This window comes from Podarcis filfolensis, assembly GCF_964270895.1.
Source record: "Podarcis filfolensis genome assembly, chromosome: 7".
Classification (NCBI taxonomy): Eukaryota; Metazoa; Chordata; class Lepidosauria; order Squamata; family Lacertidae; genus Podarcis; species Podarcis filfolensis.
Window position 1 is genome coordinate 68,470,377 of NC_139603.1, and position 23,149 is coordinate 68,493,525.

General features: G+C 44.1%; 1 protein-coding gene and 2 long non-coding RNA genes across 18 annotated transcripts in view; 1 reads left to right on the plus strand and 2 right to left on the minus strand.

The window, feature by feature from the left end:
* The window catches only part of RNF19A (ring finger protein 19A, RBR E3 ubiquitin protein ligase), a 57,501-nt gene extending 54,332 nt beyond the window's left edge, over window positions 1–3,169 (minus strand). For 10 of the 16 annotated variants that reach the window (XR_014550517.1, XR_014550518.1, XR_014550519.1 and 7 more), the window contains exon 1: window positions 394–3,169. The gene's annotated coding sequence lies outside the window, so the exon portion shown is untranslated. The other 6 variants (XM_083623521.1, XM_083623524.1, XM_083623525.1 and 3 more) reach the window with 5 other exon arrangements.
* On the plus strand, window positions 933–11,385 carry LOC310766918. The gene is made up of 2 exons (XR_014550525.1): window positions 933–1,051; window positions 10,505–11,385. It is a non-coding gene; the product is annotated as an uncharacterized lncRNA (long non-coding RNA).
* Window positions 8,404–23,149, minus strand: part of LOC310766916 — a 20,262-nt gene continuing 5,516 nt past the window's right edge. Inside the window, exons 4-5 of the long non-coding RNA XR_014550523.1 lie at window positions 20,892–20,994; window positions 8,404–8,535 (exon numbers count right to left, since the gene is read on the minus strand). This is a non-coding gene — a long non-coding RNA (uncharacterized lncRNA). The remainder of the gene's footprint in view (window positions 8,536–20,891; window positions 20,995–23,149) is intronic.

Sequence of the window (23,149 nt, forward strand, 5' to 3'; positions counted from 1 at the left end):
CCGGCGGCTTCGGAGAACAAGGCGGGCCCCACGGCTGGTTGCTGGCCTCCCCCCTCTGGCGGCCCAGCCGGGGAGCTGAGGGGAGACAATGGCCACGATGACTTCACCCTCCAGCAATGCGAGGAGCAGCAGCGGCAGCAACGGCCGCCGCCGACTAATCCCCTCTGAGCGCCCGTGAGCGGCGGCCTGGGAGGGACCCCTCGGTGGAAGCCTCCCCCCCCCCCCACCTTCAGGCGCCAGTTCGCTCGGGGAGCCACTCCCGCCCGCCCGCTTCCCTGACGGGCGGCTTCTTCGGGGACCCCCCCGCGACCAACTGCCGACACCTCGAGCCCTCACGGCAGAGGCCCTCGGAACGTCAACGGACGCCCGCCTGTCCCTTCCCTTCCCCAATACCTTTTTAACTCCGCCGAGGCGGCAGCAGCAGCAGCAGTCTCCCCCTCTCCACCCGACTGGGCCCGGCCCGGCCCCGCGCAGGAAGTGCCTGTGAGGAGGAAAAAGAAAGCGGAGCGTGTGAGGGAGGCGGGCGGGCGGGGGAGGCGCAAGGCGAAGCGAAGCTACCAGGCCCCAGGCAGGGCTCGGGTTGGGCTTTGCCCGGCCGGGAGGAGGCTTCTTTCCGCCTCTCTTTCTCCCCCTGCTGAGATCACAGACGAGGCGGGGCCGCCGAGCGGTTGAACCCGGTGTCCGTCCCGCGGGGGAGGAGGGAAGTCTGGTGGATGTGAGGGGAGAAAGGGGCAGGAGGAGGCGGCATTTTTATCCCCGCGCCTTGGAGGGCGGAAGCTGCTCCTGGTTCCTTTACCTCGCCGACACCTGAGAGGTAGCAGCCGCGCTGCTCTGCCAGGGGATTAAGCTCACCTGACGCTCGCGCACCCGGAGTCTCAAGGACTAGGGCTGCAAGGTCCTCCACGTATCTGCGAGTAAGCTCCATTGAATTCAGTGGGGTTTACTTCTGAGTAGGATTGCTCTAGAAGAGGTTTTATTGCGGCGTGTGGCCCACCCACCCCCTTTTTTTGGCACTGGAACCCACTCCTGTCACAGTCTGTTAGCCTTGACGGTAGGTGCCCCCAAATTATTATTTTTAGTTATTTACATAGTAATTTAGGCTTTATTTATTGCCTCCGGCATTATGTCAGCTGAAAATTAGTGCACTTTTAAAACATGGGGCGGGGGGGGGAGTGCTCTCCTAAACATATTTATGCAGAGTTAGACGTCTTCCCCTAATAAGTGTGCTTAGGCATCCATGGGAAAAGCTGGATTTTTGCTTGGTATGCAACTTTTATAGTATTCCTGGGGAAGGAGGATTTAGCAATCTAATCCAATGTAAAACAACCTAGTAAAGTATAAGATGCCCTATAATACATTGAATTAGAAGAATAAAAGAAAACTTATCTTACTGAAGAATGATGTGTAGTTTCTTTTATAAACTTTATACTGTAGAGTTATTTTCCTATTTTCTAGTAATAATGTTGAATTGGACATTTTCACCAAGGTTAAACTTTGGTCTTTAAATATTTAAAAAGAAATAGGCGCTTTCCTTCTCCACTGGTTTATACCCAGATTATAGTGTGTTCCAGGATGCAGATAGGTGTTCCTATGTTTCAGTACAGCTCCACACAGAAAAAGATAACATGCCAGGGAGAAAGCTGAACTGAGCCATTCTCCACACAAGGGAGTTTTGTTTTAAGGAAGAGCATTCAAGCAAGTCTACTTCTACCTGTTTTTCCCAGCAAGTACTAGTCACTGGATTCTACTGGATGGATTTTACTGGACCTTACAACTTTTGGAAAATGCCCTTCAGTTTTCTTGAATGGTGTTCCATGGTTGCTATGGGGAAACTGGAAATGCTGGTATGCATATAGTTTGAAATACTGTATATGTCTCCTTTTTTCCTCAATCACACAACTATAATTAATTACTCTCCTCTCTGCAAGGCTGAGTGTCGATGTGGGTGAGACAACAGAAAACCCAGTAGTTCCATCATCCATAAACCACCTCCTCACACCCACATTTTCTCAGAAGTGCACTTTAATTAGTTTATAAACCAGTAGTAAGTGTATTTATTATTGGTCTGCACACTCATAATTTATGAGTAAATCTCAGAATAATTTTCTTTTATACTTCCAAACAGGCCATACTACTTCACGCCCACAGTGAAAGTGTCTCAAAAATATTTTGTAAAGTTGTTCCACTTGTTGATTTTAGTTCACACACCTTGTGTTTCCTCAGTAAATGCATGATGGAGAATTTCCATTCTAAATTAAAGTCAACTTCCAGTAGAGAGGACTAAATATTAAAATTACACACATACCCAACTATATTATTTATGAACAGCTAATCCTGACTCTTTGCACACATCCTTGGAAGGTGTGTGAAGCTGGACTCCTGGTAAACCAGCCTGTGTTCATTGCTTTTTGTATTTCCTGCATGCGTACAATGACACCACACAGTGACCCTGTTTAATACATGTTCAAATCTTAATGCTTTTGTTCTTTGACAACTGCCTTTCCATAATTTCCTCCTATAGGAAAAGCAACATTTATACTGTATGCCTATGCATTTCTAAGTAACACATAGTGTGATATGTGACTGATAATGCATAACTTTAATAATAACTGGTTGAGAGCAACAGGAAATAATGTGATCGCTGTATCATTGAATTAGTCATATTTCTTAGAACTACCATTTAAATTAAATTTACTTTCCTTTGTTACATGTTGCATTAACCATATGTTCATACCGAAAACTGTATGACCCTCCACAGGCCTTCTGTTGTTCCTTATCAATCAATACACCAGAAGTAAGTTTGCATACATGGAATGCAGCCTTAAACAATAGTTGGGGATGCAACTGTGTAATGAAAACACAGGCTGTATAGCCATGCCGTATGTATAACTGTGCAGTCAGATTTATATTTTTCTTGTATCATATCGACTTTTTAAGGATTACATCAGTAATTCAAAGTAGTTAAATTACTTTTGGACCTCATGTTCACTGATAAGTAAAAGTACAGAAGAAAAATTGATACTTGAATAAAGCAATATTGTTACAGGTATGTACTTGTTGACCTGCTAATTGGATTTTTATTACATTTAATTTATTTCATAACATTTATACACTGCTTGATTGTAAAAAACCTCAGAGTGGTTTACAAAGAAATTTAAAAAAAACAGAGAAAAATTCAAAACCATACATGCCAAAACACAATTTTCCTTAGTTTTCATGCCACACCTTTTGTTTCACAAATAACTGTATCATGCTTCAAAATGTAGCTTGAAAGTTTGTTCCTCTAGGTTTTTTCCTGGGCATGATGAAGTATAGAAACAGATCACCAGCAAGGACCAAAATTGATGAAATATTTTTGGAGAACACTCCATTGAAGGAACAGGCACGAAAATCCTATGAAACGTTCATAGGAATGTAAAATCTATAGAATTTTGCAGTCCAGTTGAACAGATTTGTAGAAATGCCTCTGTGAAGGCAAACCCATTAAACTGGATTGACTAGTAACCACAGAGGCTGGATTATGAGCAAAATGAGGGGTGAGCTGGCTTGATGTTGAAGTCACAAAGTCTACATGTAGCCAGAGTCTTAAAATTTAATATAGGAGGAGACTGCAAACTCCCAGCTGCAATTCTGTACTTACTTACCTGAGTGTAAACCTCATGTTTTTCACATAACACCATTAACCTTTAGAGCAAATTGACACAAATGCCATGATGACCAGTAGGTGAATACAGAGAAGTTGCCTCATACTGAGTCAGACTGGTCCATCAAGGTCAGTATTATCTACTCTGACTGCCAGTTGCTCTCCAGAATTTCAGATGGGATTGCTCCCAACACTAGCATGGGGACTCAACCTGAAACGAATTGTGTGCAAAAGATTCACTTTGTCACTGGGCCATTGCCTTTCTGGTACCTTTCACTAGCTAGTAGTAAGACTAGCATGAACTGCTTGCCATGAAAGCAAAAACTAGAACCTTTCTGTTCAGCATCGGTATACCCCGAACTACAAGGTGCTGAGGAATGCTTATTTTGCTTAAACCATCTTTCAGGAAAAACTACCCTTTGCTTCTGAACTTCCTTGATGAATCTGGCTAGCACTTTGCCATGAGAAAGAATGCTAATGTAGAGTAACTGTTGATCTAATGCAGGGGTAGGCAACCTAAGGCCTGGGGGCCGGATGCGGCCCAATCGCCTTCTCAATCTGGCCCGCAGACAGTCCAGGAATCAGCATGATTTTACATGAGTAGAATGTGTCCTTTTATTTAAAATGCATCTCTGGGTTATTTGTGGGGCCTGCCTGGTGTTTTTACATGAGTAGAATATGTGCTTTTATTTAAAATGCATCTCTCGGTTATTTGTGGGGCATAGGAATTTGTTCATTCCCCCCCCCCAAAAAAATATAGTCCGGCCCACCACATGGTCTGAGGGACAGTGGACCGGCCCACAGCTGGAAAAGGTTGCTGACCCCTGGTCTAATGGTACCAAACATGGAAATCCTGGCACTGTTAAGGGCTTGTGCTGGTTTTATAACCACTGAAGTTAGAGTGGGCTCTGCTTATTGTCTCAACTCTTAACAATTGTTAACAACAAACTGCTAATTTCAGACACACACAAACCTATAAGCTATGTGTTTTATTCACCTGCTGTTTCAGCTTTGTCATTCAGCTCCACAAATTTGTGTTGTAGCAAGCGCAAGCACAAAAATAAGTAACTCAGAAGAATTCAGATATTTCTTCTATTAATAAATGTATTTAAAAAAAAAAAGAATTCAGATAGTTCCTTACCAGAGATTGTATCCTTCTGGCTGCTTTTTACACCTATAGATGAAAGCCCCTAAAAAGAATGATTTCTAGATTAACTCAACTTACTAAAGATATAAAAGGCAGAAATCTTGAAGAATATAAGGAACTTATTAATAATCCAACAAAGGCAATGGAACTTGCTCGACATTCCCATGAATTGTGAAACCAGATTTAGACCTGAACTTTGCTGTTGTAAAGAGAGCAATGAAATTTAAATTGCCAGGGTTTGCTGTGCACAAACTTGGATTTGTATTACCAATTTACCCACAATTGCATTAAAGTTGGTTTCAGCTGCTATGGTGATTCTTCATCTGAAAACTTTCCAAAATAAAATGTAATAATAGCCTAAGTTGCTGAGCAAAATATTGTCAAATTATTGTTCTGGCTGAGTGATGCCCTTTTAGAGCAGATTTTTCTGGTCGCTTCTCTACAAAACACGGGTGGAGAACTTCTGGCTTGCAAACAAATCCCGGCCCACCAGGAGGTCTGATTTGGCCCATGAAGCTACGTTTCCCATAGAGTATAAAAGGTGCCAATTTCCTGATCCAGTTTCTACACACGAGTTGAAACATTTCTACACAAGAGTTAAAACAACTTTGCATCAAAAACAGTCAGCTGAAACTATTAGTATCTCCCCTTTGTTTAGTTTGGAACTTTGAACTTCATTGGAAAATACATTTTTGAAGCTTTCTAAAAATGGTAATGTAAAAATGAGAGAGATGGAGGAGGAGACTGGCACTCAAGGATAATTTTTGCCATCTGCTTATTTCAGTCTGTCAGAGGTTGGCAAGAGAGGTTGCCATGAGAGTTTGCTGTGCTTAATGGCATGGCTGAATCGCCTACCCTGGGATGCCCAGTCCTTCTGACCTGAAATGTTCAAAAAAATTGGTTCAGCTTATAAAGACTATAATGAGATGGAGTTTGAAGTAGGTTCTGTCTAGATCATTTCTTTTCTGTAGTTCACATTGCTTGTTTCCAACTGCCCCATCAGGTCCAGGGTCTAGTAGTAAGTTGTCTGTTCTGTTCCTTTTAAATGCACTTTAAACAAATTCTGTTGCAAGGAAATGCCAAAACAATCCTGCTGGCAGAAGAGAGTAAGGACTTATTCTTCTTCCTTTTAAGCACAAAAGGAGAAGTACGGAACTGTCACTAAAGGTAACGGTAAGTTTGGCAACAGGGCTGTAATTAAGAGAGCAAAGAACAATACAAGTTCTGTGGTGGTGGTGATTCTGTAGGAAGGAACCTTGAGGGTGGTGACAGCTTTGACTCCTCTACAACAGCTCTTGCTGTGAACAACATGGATTAGTGCTCTTGGGCTCTGTCTGCGCCCGCTTAAAAATGCTGGAAGGAATTGTTAAATACTGGCCGAATGCCAGCGCTCAGCCAACCTTCATAAGCTGCACCAAATCATGAGACAATTGCGTGTTGGCTATGTGCTGATGTGCAGCTAAGCCAAGATGTCTAGATTCCAGCCTGATGTGATTAAGAATGCCGTCATGCCACTGGGGCCCAGTTAATTTATTTTGTGATGCAGTAGCTAACAAGAAGATGTCTTCCCATGGCCAGGCTCCTACATGACTCTGATAAAATGTGAAAGCACTAATCATGTGGATTGTCTGGGTCATGTGGTTACTCCTATGCCAGCTTCAGAAACCCCCAGTTTGGGTCGTAACCCTGATCCTAGCACATGATTCACATTTACAGAATTTTACACCTATTTGCTACTAGCCTGTTTCTCACTTGGAGATTCTTGGACCTCAAATGAGTGAGAAAATCAGCTGTGCCAGGGAATACAAAACACATTTGTTTTATCATCTGTTAGTTCAAACATTTTAGAAATGTGCAGTATTATGCAATTGTCTATTATCAACATCTTTGAGAGGCATTTTATGCTAGCCCTACTCAGAGTAGATCAACTGGTGGTTTCAAGAACTCTAGCATTGCTGTTTCCCCCCCAGAGTTCCTAAGCCTGGAGTGCTCTATGGATCTGTTGGGCAAGACAAGGGTGGGGAATTCCTGACTGCTGGTCAAAGCTGGCCTGCCAGGCCTCACCAATCTGGACTGCCAGCTATGAGCACCCACAGGATCTCCCCTCCCCGCCGGCCCGGGGGTGGGGGCTAAGTATATATTGCAAATAGGTAAAGATACAGACATCCATACATAATAATAAGCACCAGAGAGCAGTGTATCTGGTGAATGGGCAGTGCCAAGGCCTGGCTAAACATGGCCTTTGAGAAACTTGTATTCCAGATCTACCTCTTACATAGTTTCTTAGTGGGTAGACCTGCTGCCCATCTATGCATAGCTCTGGCATCTAGACATCTTTCCAGTCACAACTGAAACCCTCAGTTGTTTTCCGTGGGGTGGCAATCACTTCACCACCAGCACAGAAGGCTTAAAAACAAACCAGGAAGTTCCTTCTCTAGAGTCTGGACAACGGGTGTTCCACTCTAGCCTTCTCTTTGTCTAATTAGCTGCTTTCCTAAATGTCAGCCATTGCTCAGACTTCACTCATTGACTAAAAATGCAGGCAGGCAGGTATAGCCCAGATTTCCCCAAAACAAATTTGGTGAATAGTACCTGCACAATGTGTGTCTCATAACTTGCATTCTACAAGGGCTAGAGACTCGGGTGGGGTTTTTCCTCCAAATAAAAGCTGAGAATTGGGGAGGGGGTGTGGCTCATCTAGTGTGTGTGTGTGTGTGTGTGTGTGTGTGTGTGCAACTGTTCTTCCTTCCCACTTGCTGCCAGCCTCTTCATAAGCACCATCTCCTCTGCTGCTCTGCTTCTCCTGCTTTTCAGCTGAGAACAGTCCTTTGGAAGGAGTGGAGTTTGGTGGTGAGGACCATCTCTTCCATCATCACCAGCCAAGGATGGTGGCCCATGTAGTTCAGCTTGTTCTCACAGTGGCCAGCCAGATGCCTGGGAAAACCCACAAGAAGAATCTGAGCACAAGAGTCCTCTCCCCTCCTGTGGTTTCCAGCAACTGAATTTTGTTAGCATTAGTGGAAAGATGTCAGCATCGCCCTTGAGCCAGTGCCACCAACTGGACTCATACACTTCAGCCCCGACTGGGCTAGGCGAGCTGGGTAGCACTTCCAGAGACCACCTTCTGCACAGGAACAGGTCAAAGTGCTGTGGACTCACAGCTTAGAGTTGTGAGCACCGGATTCACTTCCACAAGTAGACAGTCGTCACACAGCAGAGTATAGCAGAGTATAATCAACTCGGAGAGCAGCTCTGTAGAATAACTTCTTTATTCTATCTACAACTATCATACAACTATATACAGAGCTAAATGAGGTCTAAGCATAAATGAATGCTAAACTGCACTGAGTGTCTGCAGCTGCTCTTAGCAGCAACCTTATCTATACACACGATCTCTAACACTCAGTCTCTCTCTCTCTCCCCGACACACTGACTGACTGACTGACTCTTTGATGTGGTGCTGGAGTGGAATAAGTAGAGAGCAGAACACGCCTCCTCCTCTCTGGAGAATCAGCAGACTCATCAGGAGATTCTTGGATATGGGAGGGGTGAAATCTCTTCAAAAGGCAGCCGGAAAGGTAGAGCATAGCCATCATAGCTAGTAGCCACTGATAGCTCTCTCCTCCATGGATTTGTTTAATCCTCCTTTGAAGCCTTCTAGGTTGGTGGCAATCACTGCTTCCTGTGGGCTTCTTGTTGCATTTCCTCTCTGTGCACTAGAAAAGCATGCTCATTTCTCAGCATGCTGCAGAGAGAGAGAGAGAGAGAAATATGTGAAAGGAATGAGCATGTGGTTCTCTGGTGCATCTCTGGTTATGCCACTGCAGTATGCACTGGAGTCAGGACAGCACCGATGGAGGATGCCTCTGTAGCATACTGTTTGTTCGAGTTCGTATAAGCCAGAAGAAGATGAGATGGAGAGTTTCCAAGGGCACGTTGTTATTGCATAAGCATATCTCATATTGGCACCTGCCACCTGGATAGGAGACTTCCTGGAAGCCCCACACAAGCTGCTCTTGAGCTTCTTGAAAGAGAGATCGAGAAATGCTATGTATTAAAAACAACCCCCGTGATCAATAAATGATAAGGCCAGCAGGAGCAGGACCTTGGCTCAGATGCCTCTGCTCCAAATGGCTCCATTGCTGAGTGCTTCGTTGTATCGAATAACATCTTCTAAGAAATAAGGCAACTAGAATAAAAAGTACTCCCTAATAACAATGCAGTATTATAATGTGCAGGCACACCCCGGCCCCGCTCACACCGCCACATAAAGATGTGTGGTATGAACTGCGCATGTGCGGCATTCCGTATGGAGTGCGCCGCCCCGGGTACGGAGACGGTTCCTCTTCCACTGCTCACATCATCATTGACCAATGGCCCTGTTGGCTTAGTTGAGTTGATGGGAGGTGTAATCCAGCAGCAGGTGGAGAGTTACAGGCTCCGCACCCTGACTCCCAACATACATAATGAAGTTCTACTCATCTCATGTCATATTGGGTCATATTGGCAACTTGATAGAGGACCATTGTGGGAACACCCTCTTTGAGCAAGTGCATCAGAGAAGTGAGATTGCAGGTAGATGTGCATACATACCAGGGTAGCTTTATAAGGTATATGTCTATCAAGACATACAAGGTGTATTTATATCCTATTAGTGCTCCAAGGAACTCAAAGTGTTTTGCATACTGTTTATTTATTTAATTTATTTCTACCCAACTGTTCAGGCAGCTCACAAAAAATGTTAGAAGACAACGGACGAACATACTAGAGAAAACTTTATCAAATATATATATGTGCTTAGCAGGATCAGCCATTCTTTCAGGTCCACTTAAAGCCTGAAAGAGAGGGAGCTAAGCAGAATTCTCAGTGGATGGAATTCCACAAGTGTGGGGGCCACCACTGAAAAAGGCCTTATTCCTGGTAACTGCTAAGCTGATCGCTTTATCAGAGGCGCACAACAGATAGCAGGGCACTCTTAAGACCAATCTGAGGACCTGGGCAGATTCATATGGGTGTAGGGAAACGTTCAAATAATGTGGTTCCCAAACATTCAGGGTTTTAAAGGTTAGTTACTAGTACTTTAAACTAAGCCCAGAAATGAATGGGTGACCAATGAAGGTGATGCAAAATTGGGGTGATATAATCAAACAGGCTTGCATTTTGCACCAGCTCAAGTTTGCAGACTATCTTTTAAGGCAGCCCCACATAGAGATTATGACAGTAATGTAGGCTGGGTATTTAAGAGAGTGTGTATAAGAAAGAAGCCCATTTTTCGCAGATAGTGGTCCTTGGAGTGCTCTTAGCTGGGCAGCTCTTCAAAATCTTTACTGAACTCCCTACCCACAATGCACAGCAAAGGGGCTGGTAAATTAGATGCTAACACCCACTATCAGTTCTTGCAAAGTACATGCAGGTGGAAGCAGAATGTATCCCCATATTTAGAGCAGAAACACGGGCCTGTCTTCTTCTCCTTCATTACTGGTGAGGATGAGACACCTTTTACATGTGTCTCAAGGCCATTTACAAACACACTATCAAAACAGATAAAATAGTTTTTTAAACAGTGCAGATGCAACCACTAAAGATCGGTCTTAAAACAGTACAAAAATAACACCCAAGGCCATTTCATCCAGCTTGGGAAGTGTGTCCAAACAAAAAGGCCTTCAGTAATTCACAGAAAGGACAAATAGCGAGTGTCTGTCGTATCTCAACAGGGACGCTGTTTCGCAAAATGGGGCCAGCTACTCTGAAAGCCCTGCTCCAAGTTACTGTAGAACAGTGGACAGAAAGGGAGAAGATGACTTCTGGAGAGCGTTGACCTGGAAAAGTAATGCAAGAAGAGTATCACCCGGGTATAATAACCGCTGGTGGTTGCATCAGAGCCTCTCTCTTTAAACAAATGCTCCCCATGCCAGCAGCTTCCAAGCAGAGTGCTTGAAATAATAGCCACATGGGGCACGTCACTAGATTTTCCGAGTTCTTCGTGCATAGCGAGAAGAAATATGCATTTGCTCAAAGCTTCCCCTCTATTAATTGCTGTGTGAACTTCCTCTATAAAAATCACCCGCGTCTCAACAGTAAAATGTTCCAAAAATAAATACAACAAACCATGTTCACATTACAGGTCTAATTTAAATGTAAAAGCAAGCCAACGGCAAAAGCAAGCCAATAACAACAGCAAACAAAAAAAGCACTCAGCAACCACAGAAAACAGCAGAAATGCATTTCTAAAGCAGACGCAGATGGCAGAATGGACACTCTTTCAACCACCTGGGAGCATTTACCTCTCTTGAAGGAGTTAACATACTCGAAAACCATGTTGGTTATATATGACACAGGTCCGAATAATCTGCTTATCACAGATGTTTTCATGGATTTCCCCCCTCTCTCTTTCTAATGTCGAGGGAGCTGAAGCACTGAAATTCTGATAATCCTCACTGTACCTGCTGCTGCTGATCCTTCGTGGGGAGGTTATCACTCCACAGATTAGAGTCTTTTTGAAATGCTATTTCAGTAGGCTGCTGCATTCTCCTACAATTATTTCAAAGTTCACTAGATTCTCTCTCAATGAATAAATGATACCGTTGCTCTTGTATAGATGCTTACAGCGGCAAAAAAAGGGGGGCACCTGGGAAGGTCAGCAATTCTGTAACACACAGTGTGTTTTGTAGTATCTGGCGGGCAGCACAGTCCAACCCCCCCTTCCCTTAGCCTGGGATGCTGTGTGTGTTGAAATACAGTGGTACCTCAGGTTAAGTACCGTATTTTTCGCTCTATAAGATGCACCGGATCATAAGACGCAGCTAGATTTTGGAGGAGGAAAACAAGGGGGAAAAATTCTGAATCTCAGAAGCCAGAACAACAAGAGGGATCGCTGCGCAGCGAAAGCAGCGATCCCTCTTGCTGTTCTGGCTTCTGGGATAGCTGTGCAGCCTGCATTCACTCCATAAGATGCACACACATTTCCCCTTACTTTTTAGGAGAGAAAAAGTGAGTCTTATAGAGCAAAAAATATGGTACTTAATTAGTTCCAGAGGTCCATTCTTAACCTGAAACTGTTCTTAACCTGAAGCACCACTTTAGCTAATGGGGCCTCCCACTGCCACCGTGCCGCCGGAGCACGATTTCTGTTCTCATCCTGAAGCAAAGTTCTTAACCCGAGGTACTATTTCTGGGTTAGCGGAGTCTGTAACCTGAAGCGTCTGTAACCTGAAGCATATGTAACCCGAGGTACCTCTGTAGGTGGTGGTATCCCTCTGCCAAGCCCTTCCAGCCTCCTGACTCTCCCTGAATACAGGAATAGGTGTTAGCAGAAAGAAGTCCTGCAATGGGGTGATTTGAGGGAGGACAGGGTGGGCCTGAGGTGGCCCAGGATTTGCAGGATCCCAGTTTCACAGCTGCCATACAATGGCATCCGGCCCAATCTAACTGATTGGGTACAGATCAGGCCTAATCGTCCTGCACCTTCTATTGCAGCCACTGTGAGCAAAAGGGCTACAGATGTGGCAGTGGTCCAACTGCCCCACCACCCCCTGTTGGTGGCAGGTAGGAGTTAGGGTTGCACCCTGAGTCGTGCTCAGAATCGACCCATTGAAATCCGTGATTTTCAAAGCAACCTACTGGGCACACGTGACCAGTCTGATGCAGTTTTTGAGGGCTTGCAAAAGCACGCTACAAACTCAGCCCTTTCTGTGGCAGGTCCACAGAAGTTAAATTCCTTTCAACCATACAGTTTCAGAGATGTAACTGCATCGTGGTAATTTTCCAGGTGTCCATTTTATTCCACTGATGGCAACTCATGGGTGTTTTCTTCTTCTTCTTCTTAGGAAGGGGACATCAAATGTCAAGCTGGAAGTTATATACCTTATTCACTATCACCCTTTTAAGAGAATGGCAAAAAGCAGCAACACATGCAGGCAGGATCAGGTGTGCTTAACACGGGGAGCACATTAAAATATTTCTGCGAGCCTAGGGATGTGGACAAGAGGCCACATTTGGCTGATTGCATCCTTTGGTTAGGTAAACTACAGGTGATACATCACCACTGGATCCAAACAGTTAGTCAACTGCCTCTTGATACAGGATCTTTTGGGGAATGTTTTGAATATTCAAAATGAACAGACATTTCCACTTTCCAGGAAAGGTTGATGCAGTCCAGGTGTCTGTGTGCAAAGGACAGGCTGTGTGTGTGGTATGAGTCAGAAACAAAGAGACAGGGAGCTGAGCAGGGATCTGTAAGGGTCTGGCTGGAATCTTATATGGGTGCAATGTCCAGTTGTTTGTCTACAGAGGTGTGTACGCTTTGCCTCTACCTATAGTCAACCTGTCTATTTGAAAGTAAGTAAGTACTGCAGACCTGGAATTTCTCATTGCTCACCAAAGAAGGGGTACGTAAGTATTATTCAGGCCTGCGCCACCAACCCTCTGCTGCCAAGCCTGTGGCCCTTCGGCCCACTCAGTGCGCCTCCCATTGGCCTCAGGGCCCCAACATCTGCGCCACTATGTCATCCTCTTTAGCCGGCAATGAAAGAGGATATCCCATGTCACAGAACGCATATAGCAGTACTATGTTAAAAAGCTGAAGAAGCTAAAGAGGCATTTTCAAAATGTGGCCTAACATAGTTTGGTTTGCCGTATAAGAATTGAAATGTCTTTCGCCAGCTGCGTACGATGCAAGAGATGAATCTGCAGCAGCAACACTCGCGACCATATTTATGGCCTAGCTCTCATGGAGGGCATAAAGCTGTGTCTGGTCTCTGCCACTTTAGACTGCTGGTTGGAGGTCGCAAGACCGAATGAGCTTCTGCCACAATCTCAGCATCAAGTAGCAGCCAGGATTCAACCAGCATGATGGAGGGGAAGGAGCTGGATGAGCTGGTGGGATCTTATGTCAGACCTGGGGATCAGATGCAAAAAAAATGATAGGGCTCCTGCACCTCTAATAGTTGCATTAAAAATTGTGTTAAAATTGCAGGAGCCCTGCCCTCTTTTACATCTGGTTATCCTATCTGCAATAGCCACGCATCAGTGCAAGGAGCCACCAGGTGAGAAGCAGCAAAGAGGTGAGAGAATCTAGAGCAGGGGTCAGCAAACTTTTTCAGCAGGGGGCCAGTCCCCTTGTGGGGGGCCAGACTATATTTTGGGGAAAAAAGAACAAATTCCTGTGCCCCCACAAATAACCCAGAGGTGCATTTTAAATAAAAGCACACATTCTACCCATGTAAAAACACACTGATTCCTGGACCGTCCATGTGCCGGATTTAGAAGGTGATTGGGCCGGATCCGGCCCCCAGGCCTTAGTTTGCCTGCCCATAGCCTGACTATGCTTTCAAGGAACTCCATTTCTCAGCAAGGGTGTCAAACCCTGGCATGGCAGCCTGGGGCAAGAGAGATGAAAGGCCTCAACTGGAACAACTCACTTCTCACTCCCCGTTATCTGTGCGTGATCCTGCAAGTGTTATGTCTGATCATCCTTATTTTCCAGGCCCTGGACATGTCTGCCTGCTTGCTACCCTTGCCTTTGTAAGTACTGGACTGGACTGTCTGGTTTGCTAATTCCAGTTATCTCCAACACCCAGTCGACTGACCAACCCTCCTTCCACCCTGGTTGTGTCTGAGTTCTGGCTTCCTCAAGACGGACAAACAAGCCCCCTGCATAGAAAACTAGCTGTCAGGGATATTTATTCTCCGCCCCCCCCCCCAACATCCAAGCCCTCTTCATGTGAAAATCATGCATGCAGCTAACACGTGGAGCAGGGAGGGGATCAGGGTGATGCCCTGAGTTTCATCCACCCATGGCCTCCACATGTTCAGCTACAGATGTGCATAGAGCCCTACAGACATACAGTTATTAACTGTATGTCTCACACTATTAAAGAGCAAATAATGTGTGTTTAAAAATATATATTAAAAAGTGAAACAAGTGAAAACAACTTTGGGGAAATGATTTTGGGCAGGAAAATGACTGAAAGGGAGAAAGGGTTAAGTGCACTTTCTCTTTCAGAATCTCAAACTCCCAAATCTACTTTTCATTCTTTTAAATATCAGGGCTTTGTTGCTCATATTTCCATATAATGTAGTTTGCCAATCAAGCATTCATTTCCTCAGGCTTCCACCCGATATTCACATTGCCTTCTTTTGCCACTTCTTCCCAGTCCGACAGTCAGTTCCCATATTATCCCTATTTGGGCATTCTCCCTCTCACAATTAACAAACATGTAAGCAGAGGGGGCGAGAGCGGAGGCAGCACCCGCCGGCCCTGATGTGTGCTGAAACATCATGTCCCTGCTACTCACACTGGAAGGACACACCTGCTGTACGGCACACAGTCTCTCCGTGATTTACAACCTTGTGATTTACGATCCTGTTAGTCGTATGAGGGAGCACACCCACATAGGGCTTTGCTTTGCAGTTTTCTGCTGACTCTTTAGAGGAAACAGACCAGGAATAATGACTTTGGCCGTGCACTGAAACAGCTCAGATGTGAAAGTGAGCATATGGAAACCACATGGTTGACTTAATCACATGCCACTCACTGCACAATCCACCCAGAGATTTGGGATAACAGGTCACCATCGGTCTACCTAAGAAGAGGATCATATGGCTTGTGATTACATGTTCACCACCACATTTCACAGACGAAAAAAAGTTAGCCATGTATGCCTGTAACATCCCTGTGTCCAAACCACCACTTAAATCCGCACACCCAGCTATGAATTGCTGAATGTTCTTCCCTGTATTTATTGACTCTGAAATAACCCATCTTTTGCTGGATTCTGAAGCATAACAGTTTCCTTTTATTTAAAAAACCCAACCACCTAGGAATTTTCAATTGCCTATTTAATCACAAAGCAGATCCGGTTGTATTGATTGCAGAATGGCAGCAACAGCCAACACATTTACTACTTCAATTGCTAGTTATGGGGAGATCGAAGCAAAATGACCACAAGCTGATGTGCCAGTGTGCATACTAACAAAAGTTTTAACAGGTACCCCAAAAACATCCCTGGAAAGGCAAAACAGAGACAAAAGAGACACCAGAATCAAGACAGCAGGGAAACAGGGGCCACTTCTGGAAAATCGGAACAGCTGGGTCATATGTAACTGTGCTATTAGCATTATAGTGAAAACCTCACTTGACCATTTCTTAATCCAAAACTAGAGACTGCTTCTTCTAACAGGAAGAGGCCATAGCTCAATGGCACATCACATGCTTTGCACACAGAAGACCCCAAATTCAATCCCAGGCATCTCCAGTCAGTGCTGGGGAGACTCTTGCCTCAAACACTGAAGAGCTGCTGCCAACCAGTGTAGGCAGTTCTAAACTAGATGGACCTATGGCAGCTTCCAAGTCAGATGTCGCTCAGAGGGAAATGATGTGAAGTAAGCCTAAGCCAAATGCTGTTTTGCACGTACAAGATGTTAGCACATGACGAGGTCTACAGAAAGAGAAATTAATGACTGCATTCCTCCCCACCCCCCGGAACAGGAAGAGCTTATTTGATGTGCTTTGTAGCAAAAAATAGCAGAGGGGAGGAAAAGCTCTTTGCTTCAGATTTAAAACTGAGGCTTTAAGGACGACGCAAGTGCTTTACTCTCAGCAGCCAGGAGCAAGCAGTTCATGTAAATACTTTTAACAGCATTAATGCAAAATCTGCAAAGGACGAAACAAGCATACAGGCAGAAAGATAATCCACAGTTTTCGGGGCTATAACTGGCAGTATGGGTGGAGGGAGCAACAGCATACACAAAGGAAGAGAAGAATGTAAGTAGGATTCAGGCATTCCTGGGACAATTTACCCTTTATTACTTAAATCTAACTTTGTTACTCTCCTGAATTTTAATCACGTTGCAGATTTTGGTGTTGAAAACACAAAACTGAAGTGCATATGGGCAAAAGGAAGATCATTAGAGACAGAAAAATCCTTGCCCTGGAGCTGAATTTTATATGAATGTATCTCTCTCTGTTACAAATTTATTACGGCAGAAGGTTTTGTGGACTGCAGTCCACCTCATCAGATACATGGAGTGTTATCTTGAATACACACACACACACACACACACACACACACAAATTATAAAGAGTGAAATCAGAGAAAATGAAGTGCAGAAAGCAGAGAGAGTGATAATTAAGTTATTAACAGTGGCCATTCACAAAACAGTTGTTGGTGATAACACAGGCACCTTGGCATTTAATTAACACATGTAGTGCAATGGGGGAAAAAATCCTTCTCCAGTGTCAAGCCAAAAAAAGTACAACTGAGCCTTTTGATGAATTGTGATTCAGTGGTTTTCCAGGGCAGTCTCTCTTTGACGTTCCATTGTTCATTAGAATATCTCTGCTGGATCATACCAAAGACCCCTGTAGCACGACATTTCTTTTCTCGCGGTGGCCACCCCAATGCCTATGGGATGCAAGGACACAAGCCCAACAGCACTCAACCTGGTTGTGATCCCAAGCGTCTGGTATTCAGAAGCACGTTACTTCCACTACTGGGGGTAATATAGCCATCATGGTCAATGGCCATTGACAGCCTTATCCAAGATGAATCCATCTAATCCTCTTTTAAAGCCATCCACGTTGTGGGGGGCCAAGTCGATAGCTGTGTGAAGAAACACTCTTCCTTTTGTCTGTCCAGAATCTCCCAACTTTCAGCTTAATTGGCTGAAGCCTGGTTTCAATATTACGAGAAAGGGAGAAGAACCTCTCTCTAGTGACTTTCTTCATACCATGGATAATCTTATAACCTCTTCCATGTCCCTTCTTACTTGCGTTTCCTCCCCCCCCCCCTTGAACTAATAGAGATGCTCTATCTTCGGGATCGTTTTGGTTGCCGTTTCAGAATGGTGGCTTGAAAGGAAATCACAGGCTGCATTCACACAGCAGTTTCTTCCATCTCCCTGACTTTCCCCAATTGTTAATTTCCACATTGTATTTGAGCCACATGATGTAAACACCACTTCCAGGCGGATGCCAACCGATCCCCCCCCCCCAAAAAAAAACCCAACCCAATAGTGCAACTTTAGTGCTCATTTCCGTGTTATTTGCAAATGGACTTTTTCTGGAAGCAAATAATGAGCACTAACCTTGTGCTACATTTCTGGAAGGGCTTTTACCAGTGTTAGAAACTGAGATATGAAAGCTAGGAGCTAAATGACACCACAACGGAATGTCTAGGCACACTTTTTTTAATAACAAGAATACAAAGTTGATAATGAATGAACTGCAGCTAAAATATTATGTTCATTTTTCACATGGTCTAGTCCAAGCATAGGCAAACTCCAGCCCTCCAGATGTTTGGGACTACAATACCCATCATCCCTAGCTAACAGGACCAGTGGTCAGGGATGGTGGGAACTGTAGTCCCAAACATCTGGAGGGCCGGAGTTTGCCTATGCCTGATCTAGTCCTTCCACTGCCCACCCCCTACCACTCTTTAGGGTCTCTTCTCCAGTTTTCAAAGAGTAGCTGGAAGTGGGAAGGCATAAAAAGGTCCTTCTTTCCTTCCACTCTGCAGTTTTAATCTGAAATCTTAGACTAGTACTGCGCCCAGAGCTCAGAAACTGCTCGCTCTAATGAAATTCCTTGTCACAAAATGCACCTAGAACAAGGGGAGTTTCGAACACTGGTTTTTACATTGTGCAAAATATAATGGAAAAATTAAAAGTTAGGGAAATGGAATTAGTTATCATGTGAATGCAGCCGCAGAGTGATCTAGGATGCTAAAATGTTTCCCCTCCAGTTTTCAGAACCTCCCATTTCTGATGCTATATTTTTATTTGTTTGTCTTCAATGCTCCTAAGACCAGTTTACAAAATATTAAAAATTACACTGCAACACATAAAAATGGCCTGGAATCCACATAACACCACATGGGTAACACCTCTTCCCATTACAGACCACCTGTGACTCAAGATCTTCCAGAGCCCCTTCTCAAAGTACTTTCTCTAACAAAGGTACATTATGTAGTCACAAAAGAAAAGGGGCTGTGGGTCAGTTACAGAGCACATGCCTTGCATGCAAAAGGTCCCGGTTTCATTTCTTACTATCTTTGAATACAGCTGGGAAGGACTCCAGCCCCAGACCTGTTATCTGTCACTATAAAAGAATATAGGGCTAGATCATGGATAGGCAAACTAAGGCCCAGGGGCCAGATCCGGCCCAATCGCCTTCTCAATCTGGCCCGCGGATGGTCCAGGAATCAGCGTGTTTTTACATGAGTAGAATGTGTCCTTTCATTTAAAACGCATCTCTGGGTTATTTGTGGAACGTAGGAATTCGTTTATATTTCCCCCCCAAAAAATATAGGTCTGAGGGACAGTGGACCGGCCCCCTGCTGAAAAAGTTTGCTGACCCATGGGCTAGATGGACCAATGGCCTGATGAAGGCTACTCCCGGACAGGGGCTTAATGTTGCAAATGGGTAATTTGGATTCCTGATAAGATTAACTTTTGATGCTGACGTCATGTGAACATTGCAAAAAGAAGAAGAAAAGCAACACCTTCATGCATGAACACATCCCATCATAAGTACACCTCTGAAAGTACTCTCAGCAGAGACCCTGAGAATTCCCTTCTCCCCGCATAGGATCAGGAGTAGCTCACATCTCCAACCATTAGGTATGCTGTCACCAGCCCTTCCCAGGGCAATTCTCAAGGCTACAAAATATTTATATTAGTCAGGGAGATGAGGAGCATCCAGCCTGCTCTTCTTCCTCTTCTGGGAGACAAGGCAGCATGCTTTCCTCCAATTCTCCCTAGACACAAATGTGCAGTGTGAGTTCAAAGGGATCTAAGCACAGCGGGGAGAATACAATCTCCCATGAGCGGTCACAAATGCACAGCAAACCCCAGCAGCCCGTTTTAAGAGTGTTTATTAAGAGCACGGTTTTAAGAGAGCAAAGGGGGAAAGGCAGAACAGTGCATGAAAGCAAATAGACTTTTCAAGTGTACCTGCCCTCTGCAGCTGCTTTTACACACACACTCATAAGTCACACAGCATCCTGGATGCTCAGAGGGATGAGGGATGGGTGAAGAAATGCTGGCAACATTCCATTTTTCAGTGAACTTGGAGATTGAACTTTTGGCCTTCTGCTTGCTTCCGAAAGATTGGAGCTGATAAAATTGGGGCTTGGAAGGAAAAGGTTAACGGGCATGTTGTAAACAAAATCTGCCCTTATTCCCTTATGGGGTACACAAGAGCCCTTATAGAGTCCTTTGTAGGGTCTCCATCGGTAGGAGAAAATAACAGAGGCCAACCAGAGACTATTGAGAAGCAAAGCAGCTAGTAATCCTCAGCTTTATTAAACTGTTGCAACAGGGTGCTCCTCCCACACGCAGGAGAAAGGATCCTTATACTGTACGTATAGCCATTTTGAAATTCCCTGCCCTGGAGCTGAAGACCACCCCTCTATACATCATACATACATCACAGAAGGGGTGTAGCCCAAGACCCCACAAACATCATACCTACATCACAGAAAAGGCGGTCTTCAACAGAAATTTGAATGTTGTTTTTTCCTGTCTGCCAGGTTATCTGATAATGCCTTTCCTGGTAGTCTGGCCATTCCTTTGAGATGGTAATTACTTAATTCCTGAGACAATGGGAAGGTTTTTTTCACCTCCTCCCTCCTTGAGGAGAAACCATTTGGTCAGTTTGGGAGTCAAAATGGTTTGAGGACTGTCTTCCTGTTCTGCTTCAGACATGTGGTTTATATATTTATGTACGTGTTTGCTTGGTACATTTATGAACATTTATTATATATCTAAGACCTTAAAATTCTTATAACAGGCAAAACCAGCCCCCTCCATTGGGTTTGCATGGCAGCCATTTTGGGCGCCATGATCTCACTTCATCTCATGTGGGTCATGTGATGAAACCCCACAAAGCGGCATCCCATTTTTTGCCTTGATATGTTGAAAGGTATGTGATCAGACATCAGACTTGCAATCTTTTTTTTTTTAAAGCCCTGCCACTGTGCTTTATGCAAACCAATGTATGTATTTATTATTTAACAAAATTTATAGATTGCTCCAAGCAGTTTACGATAATGATAGAGGAAATGCTTTTGAGGCATAAAGATAAAACAAGAAAGATCTCACCTGCATCCTGTGTCTTGGTAGCAGAAGCTGTGGAGTGAGGTCTTACCACTTGCTAATCACCACACTTTGCAAAATGGCTGCTCTTAAAGGCACAGAGCTGAGGCTGTAACAAAAAGATGACAACCCTTAAACTACAGACATTCCTCCTGGAATTAACTGAATTTATTTTTTGCTTTCGTTAAAAAATAAAAAAGTCAACCCGAACTGGATTGCATACTCTTGAGTTTATTTCTTGCTAAGAAAGAATACACTTCAAAAACTTTTTAGCGGGGGTCTTTAAAAAAGATATCTGTATTTATCTGTCTATACAGCTATACAGCATATGTTTGTTCTGTATTTGACAGTGTACATCACAAACATTCTTCCTAAGAATATTGAGGCATGAGAAGCCAGCTGATCTTGTAGAAACAAGCAAAGAAAAAGAGCAGTCATTTTTGACTCCTGGCCAATCTGCTTTGTATATACTAAATCAACAAACTGGACAAGTACTTTCATGGTTTTTCCCTTTTAGGTACCTTTACTGGCCGCATCTAATCTAGATGCACATTTCCAACGACTATTAAATTCTTTGCTAAGACTTTCTAAAAGCTGGAGCAGACACAAGGCTATCTCGCAAGCAATAAATGCTGCCAGGCCTTAGCAACAGCAGTTTATATAGGTGTTTTGGATACCATCCAAAGATTACATCAAAACCGCTCTGCTTATTGAGCGATTGAGAAGGTGCTAATCACTATATTTATATATATATCAAGCAGCCTGTGGTTTTTCCAATGGTTGTAAAGTTAAAAAAGAAAAGAAAAACCCATGTATTCTTTGAATCTGAACTTCAGGACATTCGTTATCAGTTAATATGTTTAGTGCAGTGCATTGTACACTGACTGGCAGTGGCTCTCCAGGGTGTTTTGAAAGGAGTCTTACCCAGAATTATGTGGAGATGCCAGGGATTGAACCAGGAATCTTTTGCATGGAGAGCATGCGCTATACAGTGGTACCTCTGGTTAATAACTTAATTCGTTCCGGAGGTCCGTTCTTAACCTGAAACTGTTCTTAACCTGAGGTCTGCTTTAGCTAATGGGGCCTCCCGCTGCCGCTGTGCCACCGCCGCGCAATTTCTGTTCTCATCCTGAAGCAAAGTTCTTAACCCAAGGTACTACTTCCGGGTTAATAGAGTCTGTAACCTGAAGCATTTGTAACCCAAGGTACCACTGTACTACCATTGAGCTATGGTCCTACCCCAAAGGTCAAGCTTGACACTGTTCTTTGATACAAAGAGACACACATTATTTTAGCCGATGTCTGAAGTCCACTTGGGTTTGAAGAAAAATGGGTTTGAAGGAAATGGGATGGTTTCAAAGCGGGAGAAAGAAAGTGGGGTGATCAGGCTAGACTGTCCCCAACTCCTGCTGCGCCATGGATGAAACAAGCCTGAATTGAAATTGATGTTTCATCTGAACCCAGGGCCCATGGTTTGTTTCCTCCAGACAAATCACAACCAGCAACCAAGGTTTGTTCTTGCTTTGTTTGGGGGGGGCGGGCAAATCAAAACCTGGATTCAGATGACACAATAAGCCAAACTCTGGCTTGTTTCATCAACAGTGCAGCTGCAGAGCAAGGAGAAGCAGAAAAAGATCACTGCATAATCTTTTGTCAGGGTGCACTGTGCTGCTTGTTCACATTAAAATCATTGTTTGTTTGAAACTGGTTTATTGTGGAATGCACATTGGACCAGTGTATGCATTCTGAAGCACTTTGTGCACCGTAAATATGAAATACAAATGCTAAGTGCTTCTATATATTTTTCATTTTTTTTCTAGCACACTGCCAGCTGTGTACTTTTTTATATTTTGTTTGGCTTTGGGCTACAGCGGGCAACCTTTCTTCCTGGTGTACACAGTTCCTTTGCTGAGAATGAATGAAATGGCTTGCAGCGCTTTCCCTTCTCTGTCTCTTCCCTCTGAAAAAAGCACCTCAACGCCTCTGCCTTTCATCTGTCAGCACAATGCAGACCCCAGTCTGGAGTATTTAACAGGGACCCATCAGAATATTTCCTTGCAGGTTATGAGGGAACTATGTATTGACAGAGTTGACAATGGGAACATTTTACTCTCTGCCAATCCACCAGGCACAGGCAAGGTGGCAGACCCTCATCATAGAGTGACAATTAGCTCCCTTTGAAAGAGTTCTCTTGCAGATGAAGTAAGGAGAGATGAGTCAGCCTGAGAATGCAGAAGTGTTTCACTGGAGATGAAAATAAGCCT